The following is a 19,341-nucleotide window of genomic DNA, read 5'->3' as shown; positions in this document are numbered from 1 at the left end:
GGAGACAAAAGATCTGTATGCAGAAAACTATAAGACCCTGATTAAAGAAATTAAAGATGATACAAACAGATGGAGATATACCATGTTCCTGGATTGGAAGAATCAACATTGTGAAAATGACAATACTACCCAAAGCAATCTACAGATTCAAAGCAATCCCTATCAGAGTACCAAGGCATTTTCACAGAACTAGAACAAAATATTTCACAATTTGTATGGAAACACAAAAGACCCCAAATAGCCAAAGCAATCTTGAGGAAGCAAAACGGAGCTGGCGGAATCAGGCTCCCTGACTTCAGACTATACTACAAAGCTACAGTAATGAAGACAGTGTGGTACTGGCACAAAAATAGAAATGTAGGTCAATGGAACAGGCTAGAAAGCCCAGAGATAAACCCACACACATATGGTCATGTTCTCATTCAAACTCTGTTGAATAATAGTGGTGAGAGTGGGCAACCTTGTCTTGTTCCTGATCTTAGTGAAACTGGTTTCAGCTTTTCACCATTGAGAACATATATGGCCCTTATTATATTGAGGTAAGATCCCTCTATATGTACTTTCGGGAGGGTTTTTATCATATAAATATGCAATGGAGAAATATGCAATGGAGAAAAGGCAGCCTCTTCGATTAGTGGTGCTGGGAAAACTGGACAGCTACATGGAAAAGAATGAAATTTGAACACTCCATAACACCATGCAAAAAAATAAACTCAAAATGGATTAAAGACCTGAATGTAAGACCAGGCACTATATTACTCTCAGAGGAAAACATAGGCATGACACTCTCACATAATCACATCAAGATCCTTTTTGATCAACCTCCTAGAGAAATGGAAATAAAAACAAAAATAAACAAATGAGACCGAATGAAACTTCAAAGCTTTTGCACAGCAAAGGAAACCATAAACAAGACGAAAAGACAGCCCTCAGAATGGGAAAAAATATTTGCAAATGAAGCAACTGACAAAGGATTAATCTGCAAGATTTACAAGCAGCTCATGCAGCTCAATATCAAAAAAAAAAACAACCCAATCCAAAAATGGGCATAAGACCTAAATAGACATTTCTCCAAAGAAGATATACAGATTGCCAACAAACACATGAAAGGATGCTCAACACCACTAATCATTAGAGAAATTCAAATCAAAACTACAATGAGGTATCACCTCACACCAGTCAGAATGGCCATCATCAAAAAATGTACAAAAATGAAATGCTGGAAAGGGTGTGGAGAAAAGGGTACCATCTTGCACTGTTGGTGGGAATGTAAATTGATGCAGCCACTATGGAGAACAGTACGGAGGTTCCTTAAAAATCTAAAAATAGAACTACCATACGACTCAGCATTCCCACTACTGGGCATATACCCTGAGAAAACCATAATTCAAAAAGAGTCATGTACCACAATGTTGATTGCAGCACTATTTACAATAGCCAGGACATGGAAGCAACCTCAGTGTCCATTAACAGATGAATGGATAAAGATGTGGCACATATATACAATGGAATATTTGTCAGCCATATAAAGAAATGAAATTGAGTTATTTGTAGTGTGGTGGATGGACCTAGAGTGTGTCATACAGAATGCAGTATGTCAGAAAGCAAAAAACAAATACCGTATGCTAACACATATATATGGAATCTTAAAAAAGAAAAACTGATTCTAAAAACCTAGGGGCAGGACAGGAATAAAGACGCAGACGTAGAGAATGGACTGGAGGACATGGGGAGGAGGAAGGGTAAGCTGGGACGAAGTGAGAGAGTGGCATGGACATATATACACTACCAATGTAAAATAGATAGCTAGTGTGAAGCAGCCGCATACCACAGGGAGATCAGCTCGGTGCTTTGTGACCACCAAGAGGGAGGGTGGAAGGGAGACACAAGAGAGAGGAGATATAGGGATATAAGTATACGTACAGGTGATTCACTTTGTTGTACAGCAGAAACTAACAGAACAATATAAAGCCATTATACTCCAATAAAGATGTTAGAAAAAAAAAGCTAGATCAATACTTGACATCAACAGGTGAATCTTTTAATGTGAAAATTTCAGGAAAATAACAAAACAGGATTGGAGAATAGATATTTTTTGAAAGAGGACTTTTCTGGTACTTATCTATAAATGTTGCATTGAAGACAATCTTTTTTAACCTATAGGAAACATTGGGGCTGCTCTTACATTAAGGAAAGACACACGAACCAAAAGAATAAAAATAATAATTTTAGATTTTGGTATGACTTCATCATTCCTGTTTTCCAAAGTTCCAATACTACCCTTTCCTTAGTTTTTGGATTAAAAAAAGAGAATGTGAATAAATATGTCTGGACATGGGAGAAGAACAGAATTCATTTGGACAGAGCAAATTGACAGCTTACCTCTTCTTTTCCTCACTCAGTCACTTACAACTGTTTAAGCACTATGGAAAGATAGCCAATTTAAAAAGTGCTCTGAATCTATGAAATGAATATTTTATTATTATTTTTCTGTCCAATTTTAGAGAGGGTAATCATCATAATCACTATACTCAATTACTTATTATCTAAATGATATGACATTAGTTAGATTCCAAACTCTAATCATGACAAATCATCAAACATTAGAAAACAATTACCTGATAATGAGTCAATCTAAATAGTTTGGATCATAAATCCTTCTATCTCACCCCCTCTCTGCTTCTATATTTCCTCGAATCCATTATTCTCACTCAAAAGAGTGGCCTTTCCAAAATGCATTTGATCGTGGCACTTTTGGGAAAACACTTTTGAACTGTTCTCCCATCCATTCAAGATAAATTTCAATCTCTTGAGCATGGCGCAAAGGGTCTATGGTAACTTGATGACTGCTGCCTTTTCAACCTCCCTCTCATCGCCCTCAACTAGTGCTCTGCAGTCCAGCTCCCCAGCCTGCTGTGTTCCTGGGTTTTCTCGCCTGTTTGTCATTTCACCTGCTTCTCTCTTTGTTTACTCTTTCTTAACCACACCATGTTTGACAAATGAGTGTAGTGGCTAAGATTAGGGACTCTGATGTTAGACTTTGTACATTCAAATCCCAGTTCTGTCACTAATTACCTGTATGACCTGTCTCTGCATTAGTTTTCTCATCTGTGTGTATCTGCATGATAAAATTCATATCAAAATTAACATCCTAGGATTAGTATACTTAATAAGTTAATATATGAAAAGAGAACATTATTTGACTCATTATAAGCCTTCAATAAGTTTGTTATCAAGATTTAGCATAGGGTCTTCTCCTCTGGGGAACTGTTCCTGACTGGGGTAGCTGCCCTCCATGTTTTTCCATGTTATCAAGTCCATACTGCACTCTATTTTAATTGACTATTACAGTAGCATCTGTGATACAAACTAGAAACATCTTGAGGATAAGAATAAGGTCTAGTTTTCATTGCATTCCCAGAGCACATCTTTGCACCAGATATACAGTAAGTGCTCTATAAATATTCAGTGGATAAGTGAATAAAAAAATGAAAGAGCTGTGTTCGACTCAAAGATTAAAAATGCTTCAAATAAATCTGAGAGAGATGTTGTTCTTATACATAAATCGATTTGTCTGTAGTGACAATTTCCATTTCTTCTACCAACAAGTGTTTTTAAATATTGAGTCAATCGGAAGCAATTTTTCATTATGAAGCCATCAAGTTTATTAATAAAAATTTTGAAAATATGAAAAGGAAAAATAAACGTTAAAAACACCCATAATTATATTATCCAAAGACCAGTGTTATTAATATTTTAGTATATTTTTTGTCCTTTTACTCAACAATAAAACTAATGTAAATATTTTCTATGTCATTCCAATATCTTAGTGAACATAGTCCATCCAATAGATACACCAATTTTTTATTTAGATATTTCTTATTGTAGGTCACTGGGTTTGACCAGTTTTGTTAGGTTGTAAGCAGTATAAGCAATGAACATGTTTGTATATGAACCTTGTTTCTGCTGCAGAATTACTCCTTGGAATGCTATCTGAGTAACTGAACTTCCAGTTTAAAGTCTGCAGACACCCTTAAGATACTTGAAATCTACTCACAGATCGGTTTTCAAAAGATTTATATTAACATATGTTTTGTGAATTTTTCTAGTATTTCAAATTACTATTATAACTGTGGAAATTTTTGCTTATCAAATAAATATCTTCCTTTGAATTATTATCTGCACTTTCCTAGTCTCCTTTGCTGCTTACTCACATCTTGCTAGAAAATAATTTTCTTATAGTTATTGTGAATTAGCAAATATGACAAAACCATCCTTAATGATCATTTTTCCTTTGGTAAATGGGAGGGAAGAGTAAAGAAAGTCAGAAAACCAAAGGCACAGAGGAAGAGAATGGGATGCTACTTGGGAAGGATGTCTTGATGCTAGATGGGTCTCCTCATTGCAAGGTCTGTTCCTCCTTCTCTCAGGATTAGAAATTAAATTAAATTTAGAGACCACAGGATTGTGGGGGACAGTTTCCTGTTAAATACGCTAAAAGGAGCTGATGCATAAAAACCTGAATGTCAAATGACTAATAACCAATGATAATAATTTTATTTACTGCTCAAGAAATTTTACATGAGAAGCCAAATTATTATAAAAAATTACTGGGTGACCATGAAGTTAGAAAACAGAGTTAGTTGCAATATCTATGGCCAGTGTTACCAAGCCAGGAATAGAATACAGCCTTCCCTCCTCTTGGATGTATCTGTTATATAGAACCTGTGATCCTATTATGGAGCATTGTTGGCATGTCAACAGTTGCCCATTTGACTTATTTTTCCTCTACCTTCACAGCAGAGAAATCTACCTCTTGATAACATTGTCTCACATTAGGTATGTTAATATTTACAAGTTACAGAGTCTAGTTCAGCGTCTGATAGTCATTTTGTCTTATGATGATGACAGTGCCGATCCTGATGATGACGTTGAAGCTAAAATGATGACGTAAAACTGCTTTGTGTTTTTCTGCTTTAGTCCTCTATAAATTGTATCTATAGTTTAACTCAATAATCACAATCTTTTGTGTGTTTTTTTTTTATTTATAAATACATGGCTAGGATGAAGAGGGGGATACCTCATTCCCATGTACTAAAAACCCCCCGTGAATATTATACAATTTCTTTGATTGTCAATATACAATTGACATGATAGTATATAATATGGTGTAATAAGTTCCTATTTTTTAATTAAATTATAGGAAGTCAGGACAGTATAGGTAAGACCATTTATTCCCTTGCTTAGTTATAGAGTAAGCACAACTTCTTTCTTTAGAACTCTTTCATACCCAGCACCAATTTCGGATTTGTTCATGACTGTCCTTGAAATCTCTCAGATTCTGCTGAATTTCAGTATTCAGTTGATAACTCAATTTTATATGTCTGCCACTGAAGTCACCCAAATCGCCTGAACCGTCACTGACCTTTGTCTTTCTGCCTTTCTCTTTGGCTCCTGTGGCTGCGATGGATTTATCTTTCTATTGTGTCATAATTCCTGTTTCCCAGTTGCTGTCAAGGATGAGCCTGTCAATCGGACCCACACATCTCAGCAGAATGCACAGTGCTTGGCATAAGCCATTACTCTGGCAGCATGTGTGAGCACTTTTAGGAACAGCCTCGCTGCAGTTGTTCTGACTACAAGGCAAGGCTAATGAAGCAGCTCCGAGAATTTTTTGTAGCAAAAGCAGTTACCTCGATGTGGGCTCTGAATAACAGCAACACGACCTTCCATCATGACACTCTCTTTATTAATATTTTAATTACTTCTATGCAGATACCCAGTAATATTGGCAACATTTTATCTGGTGAATGTGTCTTTCTGCAACCCCTGGGTCATAGGTCAAAGAAACTGTTGTAGCAAAATTTGGGAGGAAAGATTCATTATATATTTATACTTACCATCATATTCCAAAAAAATGACAGCATTTTTTTTCACTTCATTAATTTTGCTGACTGCTGACTTCTTTTTGCCCTTGGTTTTAACATATACAAGAAAATGGTTATTACTTAAAGAATATAACAAAGAAATACCTATAAAGGACATAAGCCTCTTCTGAATATTTCAAAATATTGACAACGATGGCTTGCCATTTTGAGTAATACGATTATATAAAGATAAGTCTAATTTATGGCATTTGATTTATTTTCATTCATTGATAATGCCGTTTGTGGCTATCTTTCTTCTAATCAAAATTTGTATACTTCTTTGTACAAAAAGATTTAATTTACCTCTTAAGCACAAAAGCTTAAGTTACTAGAACTTTTGAGGCTGAATATCCCAATATTTGAGATATTTCCACTTTCATACAGGCTGTCCTCCCAGGATCAAGTGAATCTTAACTCATAACATAGACGTTACTTTTGTCTTCTTGTCATGTATTCTGTGAAAATATACAGCTCGACTGAATTAAAATATAGCAGATAACATAGATTTGTGGCATGTGTGTGTGTGTTTGTGCGTGTGTGGAGAGAGAAGTGAATGTGTGTATCGACTTGTGGTTATCTGTGGTGGAATTCTGCTTTATATTCATGGGCAACATTTAAATTTTAACATAATTGACAGTTCCTAATCAGCTTAATTACCTGTTTGTTGACTTACTGTTTTAATTAGAAGGCCTGGAATTGCAAATAACAGAAAACTCCACTTTAATTGGCTTAAGAAATAAAGGAACATTTTAGTTGAGTAGATTTATTGCTGGAAGGGGAAGGGCAGGCTCAGGATTGGCTTTATCCTGAGGTTTGTAATATCATGAGGGATCCAGCTCTGTGTCTTTCAGCTCTGTCCATCTTTATATATTGGTTTTTCCTCATGATGACTTTATTAAAATGACTGTAGCAGATTTAGGCCTCACATCTATACACGAAATCATCTAAGGAAGGGAGCCCAGTTGCAACACTTCAACAATCCTGAGGTTTACCATTATTGTGTCAGTTTAGAATGAATATTCAGGTCTGAACCCTATGACTGTGGCGAAGAGAATGGGATGTACTGTGTCAAGGTCACATTTCCGCGCCTGAAGCTTGGAGGATGCCCAGGTCCCATTACCCATACCTGAAGCTGGGAGGGGAGCCAATTTCCCTGGAAACACTGGGATCTCTAAATAAGAACCAGAGACTGTTGGAAAGAATTAGGATAAAAAGAAAATGCATACTGAAGACATAATCCACAAATATAGTTATTTTTTTTAAAATCTGCATTACCTGCTGCAAAAAAAAGTCTGTGGTACTCACACGCTCATCTCTCCTTTCTATATGGACTGACATGATTCTAACCGACATTTGAGCTATTCCTTGTGGTGTCAGAGAGTGGGAGTCAAAGAGGAATTCGGCAGGGAAGCAGAATGAAGAGAAAGCTGGACCATTTCCCGGCTCTCTTGAGTCAGGTCTTCACAGTATGGCTTCATTAATCTCTTTGAAGTCATTTCTCAGAACATCAGACACACATTCAAATGTTAGTACAAAAATACATTTCAAAGCCAAATAGGAATGCTTTTCACACCACATATCATTTTGGATTAACCACATCTCTTTGATTAGGTGTAGCTATTCCTCCAGGTTTTAGCAAATAGTGGCTTCAGGTAGGCCCAGGAGAGATAGTCAAAATATTTAACAAATGCTATGTCATGGGCTTCTGCCAATCACTGCACCCCCAGCCGATAAGATGGGCTGCCACCTACTGTCCCTAACCTGTGAGTCCTGGTTAAATGACAGCCTGATTAGCTTCTTCCGCAGGGAACCCTTGAGTAGTTGCAGTGGATTTTTAAGATTTAAGAAAGATTTATTATTTAAACCATGCAACTCTAGCAGTAAAACAGATGTCAAACGGCTTGATATTTGTGAGTGTGAGGTCTCTTCCATCTCCTTCACTGCTGGTCTTTCACTATTGGCCTGAACTTTTCTACTACAATCAGTAAGTATAAGTTGCTGTTTTTTAAATAGATGGTTTATCAAATACACTTAAGCTTTATCATCACGAAGAACAAATAAATCCATCTACTAATTATAAATTATTTCTCCTATACCTATATAACCAACTTATTGTTTTATTTTTCATCTGTTGCTTAAATGTCAATGATCTGTCAATTATCTTTCATCGTTTGCTAGAATGTTTGCTGAAAAAAAACCATCATGTCTTTGACTGCCATCCACCAATTGTTTGTCTGCATTCACAACTCTGCCAGTTTTAGAGATGAGTAATTACAGGGCCCACACTTGAGATCTGCCAAGCCTTAAGAGAAGGATCATTTTGTTAGAAAACTCAATTTTTCTCAGAGAGGCACTGCTGGTAACTTCTGGAAAAATTTTAGTAAGTACTTTTCTCTAGTCACCTATAGTTTCCTGAGGCCATAGTCACTGTTTTCAGATTCACCGTGGAAGTAAAACCCTGGAACCAAGAAAATCAATCCCCTTCGTAGGTCAGACAACATTTAGACATATTTCTCTAACATCAAGAATAAATAATATTGGCATATGTAGATCTGTTAATAGCTAAAATAAAAATCAAAGAAAGTTTTATTGAAATGATTAGAACTGGATTTCCATTGACTTTAACTGCTACTAGAAACTGCTTCTTAACTGAGTCTTCCCTTAAGTTCTAAGCCAGAGAACAGAAAAATAAAACTGCCTTAAAGGATCATTTGGAAACTATTGATCTCTTTTTTTTTTTCTCCTGCTCAGAACAGGCAATGCAGTATCTTAAGCATAGTTAAAAGAAGCACATATTGACCATACTTTAAATAAGTTTAAAAAATTCTTACTGCAATATTTTATACTTTCTTTTTAATTCAGCCCCTTTCTCATCTCTGTAATAATTCATAGTCCCTAGAACCAATGTGTTGTCAAAAAAGAGAGAGTGCTGAGCTTGTCAGTATGACAGTTATTCCCAAATTTATTTCTGTATTCTAGATATACATACTCAACTTTTTGCATTTAAAACTCAAATGCCCAAGATGGAATTAAAAACTTGATCCTCTTACATTGTTTCCTATTTAGTAAATGGCAGAATCTTGTTGCCATCTATTGCTTGTAGAAACCCAGGAGTCACCCCTCACTTCCTCACTCTTCACCCACACCCAGACAATCAATTGATATTTTCCTGTCAGTTTTATCTCTTAATGTACCTTGAATCCATCAACTTTTTATTCTTCACTGGTATTTTCCTCACCCAAGTCACTTAATCTTCTTATATTCACACTTTTCCCTCCCTACCCAATTCATTCTGTCCCAGCTGTCAGCATGAGTGTATAAAAAAAAAAACGCTCAAACCTGATAAGGACACTCTCTTATTTAAAAGCACTGAGTGGCTTCCATGACTCCTAGAATGAAAAACAAATAAAACCACTGGCCTTGACATTGCACATAAGACTTATATCAGTGGTTCTCAGTCCTGGCTTCATATTATAAATATCTGGGACGGATTCTTTTAGAATATTTCAGGTACCCCTAGGGAGATTGATTTCACTCTCTCAATTTTATTTCTGATGTCCTAGGGACAGAGTTCGGTTGGTTTAACCAGACATGCTGGCTGGAGTAGACAGGTAGAGGAATAAATGGGGTGGAAGTTCCCAGAAGATTACAGAGTTCTGGCAAACCAATCAACAGGAATTCTATCACCCAGCTTGGGAAATGTTGGGAGTAGAGTTATTGGACAAATGCTGACATGGTTTCCCCTGTGTATTAGTCAGAGTTCTTCTGAAAAACAGAACCAATAGGATTGGATCTATCTATCTATCTATCTATCTATCTATCTATCTATCTATCTATCGGAGCTATCTCCTGTAATTGTGGAGACTTAAGTCCAAAATTTGATGGGAGAGGCTAGCAGGTTAAAGACCAAGGAGACCTGTAGTTCAAGTCCAAAGGCAGCCTTCTGGTGACCCAGGAAGAGGTGTTGTTGCAGATGAAGTCTGAAGGCAGTGTGCTGGAGGATTTCCTCTTGCTCAGTTGGGAGTGGGGAGGTCAGACTTTCGTTCTAGGCAAGTCATCAGCTGATTGGATAAGGTCACCCACATTATAGCAGGAGTCCACTGATTTAAATGTAAATCTCAGTCAGAAACATCCTCACAGAAACATTCAGAATAATGTTGGACCAACTATCTGGGCACCATGGCCCAGCCAATTTGACCCATAAAACTAACCATCACACCCTGTTTGTTCACTTTCTTTTGTGTAGCCTTTTCATAGATTGTTATAAGTGAAGGCAGGGTATGTAAAAGTGTTATCTGTTAATTCTGGACTATTTGCATGAGAATTACGAGGAAAACTTGTTAAAGGGCAGATTCCTGAGTGCCAGTACAGGTTGATGGAGTCAGAATTTGCCTCTTTTACTAACTCAGCAAATCATTTTCTACCTAGTAAAATTTGAGAATAATTTGTGTTTCTTCTGTAATACCCTAATCAAAAAGTATTTCTTATTATTTCCTTGGATTGTTTGCTTTGCTATGTACACAGTAATGATCAATGTGCTTGCTTTCCATTGTCAGCATTACCCTGAGCTCTCAAGGGCCTGAGCCAACAATTTTGTGAAGGATATGAATACAATCCAAGAAAAAAATATGACTTTTTTACCGTTGTTGTTCTCAGGAATAGGAAATCATACATAATATTTGCTTGGAATGGCATTGGAAAAGTAACCTTGCCCTAAGTTGCTTTTACCTGCCTTGCAGAATAGTTTAAATTTAAAGAAAACTGTATAACCTTTGGGTCATACTATATATTCTTCTGACGAATAACGATGTACATGAGATGAACCTGTCTTTATTATATTCTTACAATGAATTAGTGAACCTGCATATAAAAGCATTTTCAAAATAATTTCCTTAGAAGGCAACTCATTTCAAAAATTGGTTTGGTAGCAAAAAGTGCAGTTAATACTTTTATACTACATTGCTTTTTAAGATTTATTATGTACATTAAAGAATATTAGTGATTGTGAGCAGTCCAGTTAAAAAATTATTTCATTTGTTTTTCTAAAATGTCCCAAACTGATTTATCTACAAAAGCATATTTTTATATAACAGTATTTAACATACTTCTGAAACATATTTTGGAAGATGCTAATTTATCAGTTCCTGTCTTTAAGTATTCATTCAATAATAACCATTTTTGAGATCCTACTCTGTTCTAGGCAATAGCTTATGCTCTAGGGCATACAAATATGAATGATATAGAGTTCTTATTCTGAGGGAAGGCACATTTTAGAATTTCCAGAAACATAAATGGATAAATTGCAAAACTATGATGTAGATGTTTAATAGATGCCTGAACAGTGAGGTACAAGGAGTTGAGGATTATATATTTGTCTTCTAGGTAAACGAGGTTAAAAATATTGTTTAAAAAAAACATAATCCTTCTGTGAGAAGTGGGAACAAGGGAGGTTTTAAAACAGGATAGGGACATGATCAATTAAAAATGCTTTCAGGAAGATCACTTGGCAGGAATTTGGTGGAGGTACTATAGTAAGAGAGCCTAGTGAGAGAAAGAACAGATGGGAAGCTATTGCAATATTTCAGATGAGTGATTCTAAATTTCTGAATTAAGGCAGTTGCAGTGGAATTAGACAAGACAAGCCAGACCCAAGAGACATTCTGAGAAAGAACTGACAAGAGAAGCTGATGTGTTGAATATGGGGAAGAAAGGAGTCAATGATGACTCTAAGATTTCCATCTTAGGGCATGGCAGGGATGGTACTCAAAACAGAAGAAGGAGCACTGATGCATCCTGGGAAAGGGGTACTGATTTCAGATTTGAACCCACAAAGTTTGATGTACTTGTAAAGCAACAACGTGGCAGAAGTATTCATATGGAACTCAAAAGAGATCAGGGTTGACAGAGTAGATCTGGAAGTCATTGACCTACAGATAATTGCATTTGAGAATGTCGACAAGAACATTCAGAGAGCACAGAGTGAGGGAGAAACAGAAACAAGACAGGGATCTGGCAAACCTAACATGTATAGTACAAACTAATGGGTGAAAGCTCTCGGAGAAGACCAAGAGAATGCAATTCAATGACACTGAAGGAGAACAAGGAATGGGTAGAATTTTGAATTACAGGGAAGGAAAGAGCTTCAAAAAATACATCAATGCATCCCTCAGTGCTGCACAGAATTTGGACTTCCCTTAACATTTTTGTTTTCTTTGCAGCCTCCTCCATTCCCAGTGTGCTAAGAAGCTCTTCTTTAGAGATGAATATGCATCAACATCACCTTCTATTTGATATTTTCATTTTCTATATTCTTCAATCTACTGGCATTTATTTTGGGGTAAAATGTGGCATATAGGTGTAAGTTGATGCCTGCCTTCCACACAAAAGTAATTTTGTTTTTGGTTTCAGGTATGCACTACATCAAAATAGTTCTGCCTCAGCCTTTCTGTCTCACCTGTTTCACTTGTTCCAGCCCCAGTATCTATAGCCAGGACTAACTGGGGGTAGACTATGACCAACTTCACAACGCAGGCCTTCTGCCTCTTGCCCTAAGCCTTCCTTATTGAAGAGTAGTGATGTAGAGGCATTTCTATTTGATGTCAAAATATGTGTAAACAGGCTGTGTGTGTGTGTGCACGTGCATGCACACACATGTGGGCGTGTTGGCGGAACAGGAGTAATTAATCTCTTTGGGGCACATCCTTGACTAACCAATAATGGATGGGAGGAGGGGGCAGCTAGAGATCAATTTTTCTGCCTCATGAGAAGCCATTGTCCCTACTGCCTCTTAGAAAATGGGCTTTAAAGGTGGAGCAGTCAGTCAACTCATCCTTGCATCCTCCATTGGCTTTCCCCCTTCCTGGCCTCATCCTCCTTTCCTTCACTCTTGCTATCTGGGATTAGATTCCCTTATGTAGGGGTATCGCATAAGCCTTTGCCTCTGAATCTACTTTCTACTGACCCTGAGCTAAGACATTTCTCAACAATAACATCAACAACAACATTTATTAAGAACCTGTTGCTGCTTCACTGGTTTGGAATTCTTTTATGATATAATAGATTTTTAGGTGGCTTCTGGGTATATAATGTGTCCAGTTGGTATCTCTTTAGCTTATTTATTATAGTTATGTAGCATATTTTGGTATGAGATTTACCAATTATCTTCACAGTATCCTTTATTTTCCAAATGTTTTTACTTCTTTCCATTGATGCCTAATGTTATCAGTGTATAATGTGATCACTGTGCCATGTGATCCGTGTGTAATGTTATCAAAGTTACAGCTGTGCATCATTTGTCAGGAGCCTGGAAAGTCATGAACAACGCAGTAGTTACCAGGTCCCTACATCTCTGAAATAAAGTGCCAGACCTCTTTGAGACATGCTCAGAGATTATGAAACTGGTTCAGTCAACAGTATTTCACCTGCCGTTTAAAGGGCTGTAGCGAGACAGCTTTTTAAAGAGTTGACAGATTATTGTGTGTCCTCCTCACAATTTCCCATGAGGGAAAAAAGTAAAAGATAAAGCCAGATGGTAGGATTTTCAAGAGAATATTTTGTAAAGCTTGACATAGATTGCCTGGAGCTTGAGGGACCCTGGAACAAGAACCCGAGTCACATCTGGAAAGTGGAACGAACAGCTTTGCTTGGATAAGGCAGCTGGGGCAACGAGGTAAGAGGCCTCTCCCTGGGAGCGAGCTGCAAAGTATCTGTGGGGAGTGGAACTGGCTGTGGAACATTTTGAAAAGTCTCCCAAGGGTGCTCCTGCTTGGAAAGCAAAAGAGAAAAGAGATGTACTCCCGAGGCAGGAAGCTGAGGAAGGAACTCAAGGCAGCCAGCACAGTCCATCTGCAATCGGGGGGCAGCAGCAGGGAAATTCTGAGGATTCTCAAAAAGAACACTAGAACATCTTTAAAAGAGGAAGTCTTCAATCAAAGAGGCTAATGGCCTGAGGTTCAAGTCCTTTTAGTTCTCTGTCACTTCATGAACAAGACAGTGAGGCTCAGACTATGGTGGATGCCAGTAGTAGGGCACCTTAGAGCTGCTGAGGGGGACCAAGGTGGCTCAAGGTGAGGCACTGCCTGCCTGAACCAGCACCTGAGAGTTGCCTCTGGAGCACACCTAGGAGACTGTTTTCTCTACCCAAGGTTCCAGTTCTGGTGACTAAGATTTTCTAATCCTATATGTGTCTACCTCTGAGGAAGACAAATCTATAGTCCCATGAGCACTGGATCAGGGTAGAAATCAGCTTCCTGCCACCTCGTGGACACAGAACACGTGGCTTCTGTTGCATTATCTCTCAACCATATGGGACCACAATCTTTACCAAACTAAGGCTATGGCCTCCTCTGTGCATAAGGAAAGCAATTCCCAGTGATTCCAAGATGGGTTACCTTTCCCAGCAATGTTATCCTCAGTGATTTCACAGTAACTTCCTGTCTTGTAATGTAGCACTGGCTTTTCACACTAAAGAAGAAGGGAAATCCACACATCTACTCTCTTGTAAGGCAATCACACTGAAATGTACCTATTACATGTGAGCTCCAGAGGGCCGCTGAGCTCTACTTAGCACAATGATTGGAATATTCCAATCAGAATGATTGGAATACTCCAAGAGGGGCAAAGACAGAGTGTATAAATGAGTAGAGAAAGAATTTGACCAATTATTTTCTTAAAACTTGAAAGAGTAAAGGTTATGCAATCTCCTTGTCTGTAGATAACCTCTTTTTTATTGCTACTTGATCCTAGCACTTTCTTTTCCAACTAATGCAACTTTCACCATCCATCACATTTTTGATGGGGATCTTCTGGTGGTCACTTGCTGTTGTTGAGGTATAAGTCTAGGTCTGGTCAAGTAACATAGGCTTATTTTTGTTTTATTTTTCCTGCTCTGTCTCCTCTCAGGAAATGGAAGGTTCCATACAGAGGAGGAACCTGTGTGTGCTATCAACTTGTCACTTCTTGGGTCCCACTTGAGGAATGGCACATGGAGCTGCCTCTATTGGGCATTTTACTCTCCAGCTGTGACAACCTCTGTTCTGAAACTGAGATCAAGATTACTCCATCTTACAGCAGCCAGGCTAGGCATTTTTTGGATACCCTAATGTTCAGAAACCAAGCTTTTTCATATTAGCTCTCTCCTGCAGCGTTAAGACTGTTCCACAAGGGTACCAAAGCATGCTGTTTATACACAACATTTTTTTTTTTCCCACAGAGTTCTTAATGAAACAGCTTATTCTTTTAAATTTAGAATCCCATCAATCCTTCCCCACACCTGCATATTTGTAAGACTCATGCATTATATTAGACCATTAGTGCCTGGATAAGAGATATTTTGTGTGACAGATAACCTACAGCAGAATTGCTCATCCCACTATGACTAAGGCTTTGTTACAGTTCTAGCTTCTCAGCCTCATTCCTTCTTCCCTTGGAAGGAAAGAACTTCCTTTCATGAGGCTTTTAAGTCCTTCAAGGAATTCACTTTCGGGCTTACCTGGTGGCGCAGTGGTTGAGAATCTGCCTGCCAATGCAGGGGACACGGGTTCGAGCCCTGGTCTGGGAAGATCCCACATGCCGCGGAGCAACTAGGCCCGTGAGCCACAACTACTGAGCCTGCGCGTCTGGAGCCTGTGCTCTGAAACAAGAGAGGCCGCGATAGTGAGAGGCCCGCGCACCGCAATGAAGAGTGGCCCCTGCTCGCCGCAACTAGAGAAAGCCCTCGCACAGAAATGGAGACCCAACACAGCCAAAAATAAATAAATTAATTAAAAAAAAAAAAAAAAGGAATTCACTTTCATCAGCTCAGCCTCCTCATTCCAAAAATGTCAGAGAATCCCAGAAGTGGACACAGCTTGGGGTGAAGTTGGCATCTCTCCTTCACCTTGCCTCCCTTCCATTCCGTCTATTAAATTCCAGAGTTAAGGAGGATGGACTACACCTCTCAGAGTGCTGTAGTTTCTCAGCTTTCCTGCGGACCACCATGAGAAAGGAGGAAAGGTCTGTGTTGATGAGGTTCTGTGCCCCGACCCAGCTTCAACAGGAGTAGGTCTGCTTTTACCTCTTTTATTTTTCCTTCCTCGTAAGTTTTCTTTTAAGAAGGAGTTCTAAGACTTTTATTCTTCCCCACCTTCAATTACAGTTCTATACGGTACATAGGGTCATGAGTTATTTAGCATTAGAAACTATTCAAAGTAACCGTGGTGTTAGTGCAGCCAATCATACTTTATTGCAAATAGATGATGAATACTATGCAATTTTAGAAAACAATATTAATTTTTCTTCTTTCCACAAACTCATTGTGACAGTTTCATGAAACTAATTTATTACTTACAGGTGTCCTGGCTTTTGAAAATAAAATTCCCTTGCGTTATAATGTCTGTATTAAGATGTTTCTTAGGAAATCGTATATATATATATTTTAATCACTGCTACAAGTTTTTGCTTTTGTTTGGGGTAGACCCTGAAGTTACAGCTTTTCATACTGTTTGAAAGACATGTAGAATTGAAATATCAGTGTCACTTTTTATAGTACAGCTATTTTGCTGTACTATAAAAATACAATATAGCACCAATTTGTTCATTCTTATGTTGGGTGGGTTTACTTTCTAAAGTCATTATTTGAAATACTCTGCTAGCGTTTCTAGATATTTGCAGTTATTTTATTTACTTATTTATTTTTTAAAGATTTATTTATTTATTTATTTTTGGCTGCGTTGGGTCTTCGTTGCTGCGCGCGGGTTTTCTCTAGTTGAGGCAAGGGGAGGCTACTCTTCCTTGAGATGTGTGGGCTTCTCATTGTGGTGGCTTCTCTTGTTGCAGAGCATGGGCTCTAGGTGCGCGGGCTTCAGTAGTTGTGGCACGCGAGCTCAGTAGTTGTGGCTCGCGGGCTCTAGAGCGCAGGCCCAGTAGCTGTGGCACACGGGCTTAGCTGCTCCATGGCATGTGGGATCTTCCCGGACCAGGGCTCGAATCTGTGTCCCCTTCATTGACAGGAGGATTCTTAGCCACTGCACCACCAGGGAAGCCCCTGCACAATTATTTTAATAGCCTAGCCGCCCCCCCCACTCCGATCTCTGAATTTCAAAATGCTCTCTTCTCACTTGTGTCATTTTGTAACACACACAGAACACAATGAAAGGTTAATGGTGATAAAGCTGATTTGGTGCAGCCGCCGATCTCTTTGACTTAGTGAGGAAAATGTTTTCAATAAACCTGAAAAACAAAATCAGGATTATAAACCGAGGGTCATTTTGGAGCCTCGTTACCCTTCACAGAACTATTCCAACTTGATTTGAACCTTATGGTTTTACCCAATCCAAAGCCCTCAAAGAGATTTCTCTGATTTTAGGGGTTGTTTCTTCCTGCATCTTTTTGCCTTTCAGCTCTTGCAACTGCAGGGACCACCTTGGTTTTGCCTTATATCAAGGGGAGTATGAATTCCAGGCACTTCATTGGCTTCAAAAACCATCATCATACCGGTGAACTTTGTGAATTTTGAAGACTGTCATGGGGAGGAATGATACCTCCTAGAGTGACAGGTCCCCCATCCCAGTGCTGAGGCCTCTCTCAACTCTTTCTTTCTCTTGTCCTCCTTCCTGCCTCTCAGGACTAACAACCACCTCTTGAGGCCTGACCTTGAAACAGCTCCATCTACTTTCACATGTCTCAGAGGCCGCTCAAACACTTTCACTTCACAAAAAGTGTTCTGGTGAATAATTCTTTCACCATTTCGTTACAGGAATAACTTAAGGAAGGTTTTCATTTGCTTTGCTTCCAGCAGGAGTTTTGTTGTTGTGGAGAGTGAGTGGGGGCTATATTTTTGTTGGATTGTTAAGAAGCCAATTCTTTTCTTATATAGAGGCAAGGACTTGGGAAGTGGTGGTGGTGGAATGAGATGGTCGGTGGATTTTTCCTCCCATCAGTAGGCAAAGGTATCCTGAATAAGAGTGAATGAAAGCACCTATTAGAACACAAATAGCAGAGCCAGTGTAGGGTAACTTCAGATACAGCCAACATTGACAGAGAAGCAAGAAAATGGGAGCGAGCAGGGAATGAAAGTAGGCACACTCATTTTTGTTGAGTTGAGAAAACAGAGTTTGTAACTTGTGACCCACAATGTTATTATAAAGGAGGGTCAATATATTAGAAATCTTTTGAGTTTAGTTATTGCTTTAATTTCATAATATTTCTGTTGTGGCACGCGGCCTCAGTGGTGGCTCGTGGGCTCTAGAGCACAGGTTCAGTAGTTGTGGTGCACAGGCTTAGTTGCTCCACAGCATGTGGGATCTTCCCGGACCAGGGCTCGAACCCATGTCCCCTACATTGGCAAGCAGATTCTTAACCACTGAGCCACCAGGGAAGGGCTGTAAAATCATCTGTAAGCTAATAGCAAATTAGAAGTTCTCCATGTCGATTTTTTTTTCATTTAAAGACAATCTTTGAATTTGTTTTTCACTGAATTTGAAAATATTTTGTGCCAGATATTAGACTCTTTGCTTTATGTAGATTGTCATTTAATTCTCACATCACAGTACCTCAGTGAGGTAGAAGCTATATCTATTTCATTTTAACAATGAGAAAAGCCAAGAACAGGGAGGTTAGTAACTTGCCAAGGTCACAAAGCCAGAAATTTCAAAGTGAAGATTCATATTCCAGCAGTTAGGGGCAAGGGCAGAGGTCTTAGTCAAGACCCTGAAAAGCGTAGCGATTTAGGTAACTTTGAATTGTCTTTTGAGCATCCAATGTATCAGTAAGTATCAGGATGCTTAATAGAGGGAAATGTTAGTAGTTTGTTATCCCTAATAAAACAATACCTTTTAATTATTTTTTAATATTTAAAATGTATGATGACAGATTTATAATCACCTACTGATTGATTTAATAAAATATTTTCACAGTATATGTTTTTGTCCCACTGATCTACCTTTTATCTCGCTGAGTAGAGTTGGAACAGGAGACAATATGGGGATTCAGGAACAAAGGGGCTGGATATCTTAGTCACTTTGTGTATATATTGCAAAGACTTTATCACTGTGTCATTTGGGTTTGTTTTGTGTTATCCAAACTTCATTAGTGATTGCAGTCTCCTCTAAATATGTGGGCTTCATATTCAATTTCAGAAGAAGAAACATTTTGAAACAATGTGCAAATAAAGGAGAAAAATAAATGACACTTCTCTTTCAGTATGACTATCTACTTGATAGCAGGGGTTCAGAAAGGCATTTTAATTATTAAATGCTTTGCATTAAGATGTTTAGTCGATATTTTTCTTTCAGGAGAATCACAGTAGTGTGTGCTGTGTTGGCCACTGGTAACATAGCTAATTTAATGGCACAGTTTAAATGAATTCTGCTGACTACATTGTCCTTCATCTATGTTACCTCTAACAGTTGGTATGCAGACTTTCACAGCTATAGAG

Source organism: Monodon monoceros, unplaced genomic scaffold, assembly GCF_005190385.1.
Source record: "Monodon monoceros isolate NGI ecotype Baffin Bay Population unplaced genomic scaffold, NGI_Narwhal_1 Super_Scaffold_16, whole genome shotgun sequence".
Lineage (NCBI taxonomy): Eukaryota > Metazoa > Chordata > Mammalia > Artiodactyla > Monodontidae > Monodon > Monodon monoceros.
This window is presented reverse-complemented; position numbering follows the sequence as displayed.